The sequence below is a fragment of the Mirounga leonina genome, unplaced genomic scaffold, assembly GCF_011800145.1.
Source record: "Mirounga leonina isolate KUSES-001 unplaced genomic scaffold, KU_Mleo_1.0 Mir_174, whole genome shotgun sequence".
Taxonomy (NCBI): domain Eukaryota; kingdom Metazoa; phylum Chordata; class Mammalia; order Carnivora; family Phocidae; genus Mirounga; species Mirounga leonina.
Genome location: NW_023270451.1, coordinates 19,420,334 through 19,429,175, shown reverse-complemented (window position 1 = coordinate 19,429,175; position 8,842 = coordinate 19,420,334). Strand labels below are relative to the sequence as shown.

The following is an 8,842-nucleotide window of genomic DNA, read 5'->3' as shown; positions in this document are numbered from 1 at the left end:
AATAAATAAATAAATAAACCTTAAAAAAAAATTCTCTACATCAAGTCACAACGAGATACTGTAGTCTACAAGCTACAGGCATTAGATGCCACTTTGGGATGATCTCCAAGGCCTTATCCAGACCTAACTTTCTCTGATTACAGGAAGTTAACAACTGCTCAGGTAGAAAAGCCTCCAATGAGGTCTTCATAAGGTCCTGTAGCCGTCAGAAGTTAAAGGGTCCTTGGCTTGAGTTTGGTTATGTGAGACTACCCTGGGTTCTTTCATGCTGCAGGAGTTATTCAGTCAGTATGAATAACTGGGACAAGTTATAGGATTTCAAAGACCAAGTAAATAACTTACGATCAGAAAATTCAATTTGTTCGTGAGGCGGAGAAAGGCATCCTGCCATTAAGCAGTCAGATGGAAAACATGCAAACCACAGTTTGTGGAACAGAAAAGAACTTTAAAAGTCCTTGCCCAGAAGCACAGGCAAGTGCAGGAAATATACTCAGCAAAGTCAACGTGTCTATTGTAAATGTGGGAAGCAGGAGCCACAACATTGAAATTCCAAACTGTGAAATAACCAGCCACATCACTCATAGGCCAGTCCCTCCAATGAGGAGCACTGAGAAGTCTACAAAATTCACGCATCAGATGCGTGAAGAAAGACGACTCTAATCAAGTGAAAATGCCCTCTGGGTCAGGCACAGCCATGTGGCAAGTTCCAGTGACAAGCAAAGACAGCACAAAGCACAATGTGAGAGGGCCACCTTCTTCTATTAGGCAAAAAGTTAGGATCTTCTCTGGGAATAGAATAAAAAGCTCATAATAAAGCATATATTAATTATTGCTGCAAAGGATCTCAGAGAATTGCTATGAATGAGGTGGTAGCAAAAGTAATATTTGCATTAAGAATCGCTTGTATAGGGGTGACTGGGTGGCTCCATTGGTTAAGCGTCTGACTCTTGATTTTGGCTCAAGCCATGATTTCAAGGTCCTGGAATAAAGCCCAGCAGTGGGCTCTGCCCTCAGCAGGGAGTCTGCTTGAGGATTTCCCTCCTCCTCCCTTTAAATCTTAAAAAAAAAAAAAGAATCACCTGCATATCTCAAAATGGGTATTTCCTAGTGCAAAATCTGGCTGCTTTTTATTGCCTTCTTATCCTGGTGTTACCTCTTTTCCACATCAAGGAAACTGGCATATAATATCAGACCCTAAAAATACTAATACAATACTGATACTGTTTTGGCATCCCTTGTAATAATAAGGTAGTGTAATCGGGGTCTCTACTAGCCCATTTGCTACTTTTATGCAAATTTGAAAAAGAACTTCCCTTCTTTCAGGTGGATGCAGTCCCATGCTGGAGTATGCAGTCTGGGAACAGAATGTGAGCTGTATTTTAGTCCCACTCTCAGCCTGATGCCCTCATGCATTCCCAGGTACAACAGTCTTTCAGTCTCCAGACGGTGGGGTCCGCTGGATATGAAGTTCCATTATACATCAGTGAGTGCAGCACTGGCCCTATGCCCTCAGTCCCTCTGGAGGTCATCAGAAGCTTCAGTGTTCAGCTTCTTGTATAAGCTAAGACTTCTTACCTCAAGCTCCCGTATCTCTCTGCTTTTTCTAGCTTCAGAAGCATGTTGGACAAAACAGGGATTAATGTCCAGGGGCAGTCTTTAATCAAAGGGGGTGGAATGGAGTTGGTGGGTACATTCCCCAGCCTCCTCACCCCTAGGTGACTCAAACTAAGTGCATCTATGTGGTGTCTCATGAGGTCCTTAGCAAGCCTGAGCCCCATATAAACAGGGCATCTGTTTATCAACACACTCTGTTGACTTTCTTTCCTTCCTTCATTTCTCACTCCCTCTCCATGTTTCCTGGGGTCACCTTCCAAATCCTTGCACCCAAATCCTTATCTCTGAGTCTGCTTTTGGGGGAACCCAAAATAAGACAGTGGGCTTTCTCACTATAATTCTAACTCTTGGCTTGATGCACCTGCCAATGTTTATAGAGCTTTCACTTATTTGTGGAACATAAGGAATAGCATGGAGGGCATTAGAAGAAGGAAGGGGAAAATGAAGGGGGGCGGGGAATTGGAGGGGGAGACGAACCATGAGAGACTATGGATTCCAAGAAACAAACTGAGGGTTTTAGAGGGGAGGGGGTAGGGGGATGGGTTAGCCCGGTGATGGGTATTAAGGAGGGCACATACTGCAGGGAGCACTGGGTGTTATATGAAAACAATGAATCGTGGATCACTACACCAAAAACTAATGATGTATTGTATGGTGACTAACATAACATAATAAAATAAAATTAAAAAGAAATAAATCTAATTTAACCAGCACATGAAATTCTTCATGAATGGAAGTACTCTTTCACAGATCAGATCATGTTAAGAAAGGAATAAACCACACCATAAAGAGAAAAGAAGCAAAACAGTCATCCAGAGAACTTACAATGAAAAAAGATTTCCACAACTGTCTTAAAGAAAATGTATTTAAAGGAAAAGCAGACCACCTGTCCTGGCAGTCAGCAGGGAAGGAAAAGAGGGGGAGAAAACTGAATGATTGTGCTTATTGGTATCCTTGTACCAGAGCAGTCTTCAGGTTTCGTGTGCCTATCTTACATGTGAGTTTAGGAAGACTGAATGAATAAAGGGGCAAGAACACAATTATTTGAACTTCACTGCAGGAGTTTGCCAGAGGCTGGCCAGAAAGAGAAACAAATGGGTGTGGGGAAAGACACAGTACAGAACAGGTGCTGCTCATCCATCCATCAGGTTTTGAAGTTAGCCCCCAAATCTGGGGACTCAATCAAGCATTTATGGAGCCCTTACTATATTGGTATATGCTGAGTACAGAGCTGGGCACTGCCTGAGGGGGGCCAGAGAGAGAAGTGGACATAAACTTTGTCCATAAGGAACTTGCAGATTAGTAAAGAACATAAGACATGCCAAGACATTTGGCACAGGTCAAAATAACTGTCCACTAAACCAACTGCCTACTATACTCTAAGAATCTTAAGAGCAGGACTGTATTTTCTAATTTTTTCTATGGCCTGCAAGATAGTGCCTTGAATATAGTAGGTTTTCATAGATGGGTGGTATTCAAATAACCCTACGAAGAATCTTATTTTATAACACACAATTTCATGAAAAGGCAGAAACCCATTGTGGCTGGAGAAATATAATAAGGCTTCATGGAAGAAGGGGCACTGGAGCTGGTTGACAGTTCCAAAATAAAATATACCCAAGTTAAATGGACTCTTGAATTTTCCTTTGTTGGCAGAGATCTGTGCTCAAGTTTGGAGATTTGTCTATCCTTCTATCACTCCTTGCTATCTAATGGATGCACATTCAACTTTGACCTCTTAATATTTTTTAAATGGTTTGCTATTAAAAACATTCTAAGTCAGAGCCTTTTCATCTCTTCACATCAATGGAAGGATATTATTTCACACTGCTTTTACTGCAGCTTAGGGACCATTGTTAGTTTATTTTTCATTGTTGTTCAGAGATATACTTACAAACACAGGATTGATTTGAAGATGAAAAACCAAAAAAAAAAAAAAAAAAAAAAAAGGGAAAATGTGCCCTATTTGGGAAAGCCAAGCCTCCCAAAGAGAAAACAAGAGGCTGCCAAAGTAGATTTGTCTCTTAACTTGTGATTCTTCTTGCTCCCCACTTATAGCCACCCTACTCCTTCAAACCCTAGCTCACTTTGCCTCTGCTAGGAATCTCAACAGTAGGCACTCTGTGTATGACAGGGGAACAGCTCGGGTTTCTGTGGGAGACCTTTACCTAGGGAAATCCTTGGACAAGCAGCTGTCCCTGTTGATCCAATAGGATCAGCACCTACCATGTGGATAGACTACCTTTTCATTAATTGGCCAACCACATGAAATTGCCATTTCTGTGAGTCAACAAAATGGTTGAATAGCAGCAGTTTTACATGGTTCAAACTAATATTTTGCAGGGCAATTGATCAACTAAGAGAATAAAAATGAATAAATAAATCTTGAGGCTTTTCTTCTCTGATCTCAGTTCTGGCCTTGCAAATCTGTCCACATAGCAGGGATGTGCTGCATGAAAATCCCCAGCAAGTCTAATGAAGACACCACAGGCAGAGTAGATTTGATCATCTCAGTCTATGAACAAGGATGGGCAAGCAACATCAGAGAACATGCCTGTTCTTAGATCAATCTAATGGTCACGCCTCTCTGGACTCCTCCCAGTGGTGTTGCCAGAAAGCTGATTCAAGTTCTTGCTCCTCTGTGATCAGCCAACTTCTCTGTCTCCCACTCTCTTACTTCTGGACACGGAGAAATCCCTTTATTTTGATCTCTTCCCAGGCTTCTTCAAAGCTACTTTGTCTCTACTCATGAACTCCTTCTCTTCCCTTTACCTCTCCAGCCAACTTAGGTTCTAAACATTTAGGCTTCTGCTAAATGTTTAGCCTTGGAGACTTTCTGCTTATTGATTATAAAATGGACTTCCCTTGGGGCAAGGTAAAGCAGGGCCTACTTACTTGGTAGTGGGAGGAAAAAGTGATTAATATCACAAATTATTTAGCCACAAGGTGAATTTATGGTAGAGTGGCTGGGGTTAGAAATATACAAGAGCTTCTCCTTACTAATTTTACCTGGGTCAAACTTTAATTCTCTTGATGCCTTAGAATACTTTTTTAAGACCAAAAGAAGATCCCAGAATCATCTGCCTCCAGGCCCTCTTCAGATTCTGGGTAAGTAAATTAGCACGGCCTGCATTCCATGAAGGACGCAAGGCTAGAGTGGGTTTGTAAAACAGATTTGGGTTGGTTCCTGCCTTGTCTAAACTGGTTCATGACAAATAATCCTGACAAAAGCACAGGAATCATTTCCAGACATTTAGGATCAGAGCAGGGCAGACCAAAGGAACTTCCTCTCTGAGCCCTGAGGTATGGCTCCCTTTTTGCTTTTTTTTTTTTTTTTTTTTTGACTCTTAGAGCCATTCAAAATTTTTGTTTCAACACTGCTTCGGGCTCTTTGTGGCCATTCACAGGTGGGTGGCACTGGTTTATGTTTAAGTGGGTTTTCTGCCTTTTCTTTTTTTACTTGACTGTTTGCCCAGTTACCTGGGTGATTGATTCGGCTTTTTTAAAAGCCACTTTCAGTAACCTTACCTTTCCATACACCACTGACAGCAAATATTTCAAGCCTGAGTCAGAAAGCCACTATCTTTGAGGAGGTCACCATGGTGTGGACTTGTCTCCACTGGTGTTCTTTCCTGCATGAGATCCTGCCAAGGAAGCATCTAAAGGGGTGAGCTAGAGAAGCTGGCGTTTCAGCCAGGCCTTCTGATAGTACACTTGGATGATTTAGAGAAGACAGTCAGAAACAGAAACTAAGAGCCTAGCTGACATAACTCCGCTCCAGAATTGTCTGTTAAACAATGTTGTTTTTTGACATCTACTTTGAAAAGCAGACAAAAGGGCTGCACCAGAGGAATATGTATCAATGAGAAAAACTTCGTGCTGGATGAGAAATGAGAGATAATAAAAATGGACTAAAGTATCCTGTGGAGTTAAGAAGCAATAAAACGTTTATGAATAAATCTTCATTTGGGATGAGAATCTGAATGCCAAGAAAAAAACAAACTTGCAGCTCACTGAGTTAGGACACGTTCTTTTCTTAGTTCCTTAGTGTGTAAGAGGAGGTGAGGAGATTCCTAGCTTGTTGGGAAGAAAAGCCTTCAGAGGGAAAGAAAGGGGGCAGGCTTAGGCTTGTGGGTGGGGCTGAGCTGTGAGCAGATGAAAAACTGAAACAATAGTTGCGATGATGAAATGCTTCTAAATGGCCTCAGAAGGATTTGGAATGTGGCCCCATATGCGCTATCTGACCATTTAATCTCTGTGTGTGAAAGAAGAACCCAACATGATTTTCTTCTACTCTGCGCAAAAGGTGATAGAGGTTGAAAGACAGCAGTGAATGGCATCTCACCTCATGAGTATGGAACTGAAAGGTGTTGAAAAACCAGAGGAAAATCTTATTTTTGGACATCTCTTCAGTACTACAATTATACAATGTCAACCTTGAGGTCACAGATTCAGCAAGCTTTCCCACTTACAGAAAAAAAAGTTACTTAAGGGGAACTTAACCTCCCTCCCCGCTTTTTTTAACCAAGAGCTCTTAAGCAAGTAATTTTTCATGGTACTATGAGTTCTGGGGCCATTTCCAAATCTTGAGCTTACTCTCTGTCCAAAGATGGTATGGGCAACTTTTTCTCCTCATAGGCTACCTTAGGTTGGATGTAATTCTTTTTTTTTTTTTTTTTTCCAAATTTTTATTTAAATTCTAGTTAGGTAACATATAGTGTAATATTGGCTTCAGGAGTAGAATTTAGTAATTCTCTACCCAGTGCTCAACACAAGAGGTAGGTAGGACCTAATTCTTAGCACCACTTCACAGCAGAAAAGGGGCTTGTCTCTCGGCTTGGGAAGGGACGATGAGACTAGAAACCCACGACCCAGAGCAAAACACAGATCTTGCTTCAGTCATTGCCCCTCTCCTCTTACCACTGGAGTTTGGATAGTCTGACAGATACTGAAATTTTCCTAGGGAAGATCATCCTCAGATACTGATAGGACATCAAGGGAATAAAGTTGCTTACTATGGAAAGAACATGACCTTTAGAGACAGGAAATGAGTAACTGTAAAAGGGATATTTTAACAAGTGATAAAACTGGATATTTTTTGTTATTTCCTCTTGTATAAAAATGACAATTAGGAAAATGAATCAAAGTTCTGGCTAGACTACAAGTGTGTGCCTCAGAAATGGCTTCTGATGGGTCAATCTACTCCTCTCATTCATGCCTAGCCCCCTTCCCACACCTATCACCTCCTAGTCCTGGTATCCTTGGTGAACAGTATGGCAGAGTGGGAAGAGCCAGAATTTTGTAACCTAGGCATATTACCACAAAATGTGCTCCATAACTAAGTAATTTCATTTCCTTGGATGAATTGCTTAACTTTGTCTGAACCTCAATTGTCTTATCAGTGAAATGGGGATACTCATACTTTCCCTATACCAAAGCTTACTGTGAGAATCAACTATAAGAACACAAAAGGAAGACCTCTTGCAACTGAAGAGTGCTATATACAAGTGTGAGTTCTACAAAATTCAAGCTGTAAGGCTGGCATTCTGTAGAACACTGCCTCCCTGAATAGAAGATCTGATTAACCATAAAACAGAGAGATGAGTGATGACCCTTTTAAGAGCTGTTAAAAGTGTCTGTGGATTTGTACTTTTTGCGAAGTCCTCTTATGAACATAGATACCTTTTAGCTTTTTTGAGAAGGCACCATGTTGTCCTACACTCTATTTTTCCCTATAAGAATTTCAAGATCTTTTCTCATGTGCCGATTTTTAAAAATTGAGATACAACTGACCTATAACATTAGTTTCAGCTATACAATGTAATGATTCAATATATGTATAAATTGCAAAATGATCATCATAATAAGTCTAATTAATATCTATCACCACAGTTACAAATGTTTTTCCTTGTGATAAAAATGTTTAAGATCTATTATCTTAGCGACTTTCAAGTATACAATACAGTATTACTAACTACAGACCCTGTTCTTTATGCCCAGTTCCCATGAAGGATAGTGAGGGCTTTATTTAGTAACTCCCCTTAATCTTCTTAACAATTGAGATGTTATAATTACTTTTATCAAAGGTATGTTGTTGGGACCACACAGGAGCAAGTGCTTGTTTTCCATCGAGAACTGGCACACTTTCATAAATCCCAAGGCGTAGGTTCTTCAGATTTCAGATCCTGTAAATCATTTTCATTAAAACAAAGAAGCAGAAGAAAAAACCCACATCACCCTGGAACCATTTTGTCTTACACTAACTAATTTAAAGGCAGTGAGGTTTGTTTTTACCTTTCACCCTGCCCCACCATTTCAGACTTACATGCCTTTGCCCTTAGGCCAAATTTGGGGCAGGGTTGGGGGGAGGGAATGAATGTCAGAGAAAACATACATTTTATTTTATATTCACACAAATCTCTTCTTCAACTTTTATTACAGGCATGTGAGCTCTCTAGGCAGGAGGAAATTTTGAATGAACTCAGCTTTTGGTGACCAGGAGTGGAAACGTAAAAAGAGCTATCCAGCCTCTCTGGTTTCAGAGATAAGTACAAAGGGTAACTGGCATTAAGTCTGTAGTAATAGCTGCTCTAAGTACTGACCATGATTTGAATCTCTCGATAACTGATTCTGGGGAGGCTAGAATATTTATCAAGCCATTAGGAGAGGCTGTTTCTTGCTGATAAGATGCCTACAACTGATGAAGTCCACCTGAAGACGCAGATGAGGCTGGGCTGAATTTATAGCAATTTGCAGTGAGAGCAAAAAATGTTCTCCTTTAAGAACAGCATGAGACATTCATCAGCAAAATTATCAATCTATCTCCTGGGGCGACACTATAGAATCTTCACGAAACATGGCTGGTGAACACCCTGGCATATGAGGTGACTGGATACAACACTTAGGCTTGGCCAGAAAGTCACAGTTTCCCTGATTTGGAGGCTGAGGAAGTAGGTGGTGAGATAAATGAGAATAGTTATGATCTGTGGATCTCACTTTTCAGAAAAATCTCACACTGAATTGTAAGGTGCCAGATATGTGGTTCATCCTATGCTTAAAAAAAATGCAATCACTCATTTTATTCAACTGAAGGGCCTTATTTTGGTTCAGTACTATAGTGGGAGAAATTGCAATACAGGCAATATTAAAGTTAAAAACAAAGCAGTCACTTGCATTTTATTTTCCCTCTCGGTGAAGTTTTGCAACGTGTAATCTCAGTGCCAGCCTT

General features: G+C 40.6%; 1 long non-coding RNA gene across 1 annotated transcript; it reads left to right on the top strand.

Moving 5' to 3' along the window:
- Positions 1-4,170: 4,170 nt before the first annotated feature.
- Positions 4,171-8,152, top strand: LOC118020738. The gene is made up of 3 exons (XR_004681995.1): positions 4,171-4,489; positions 4,657-4,722; positions 8,056-8,152. It is a non-coding gene; the product is annotated as an uncharacterized LOC118020738 (long non-coding RNA).
- Positions 8,153-8,842: the final 690 nt, after the last annotated feature.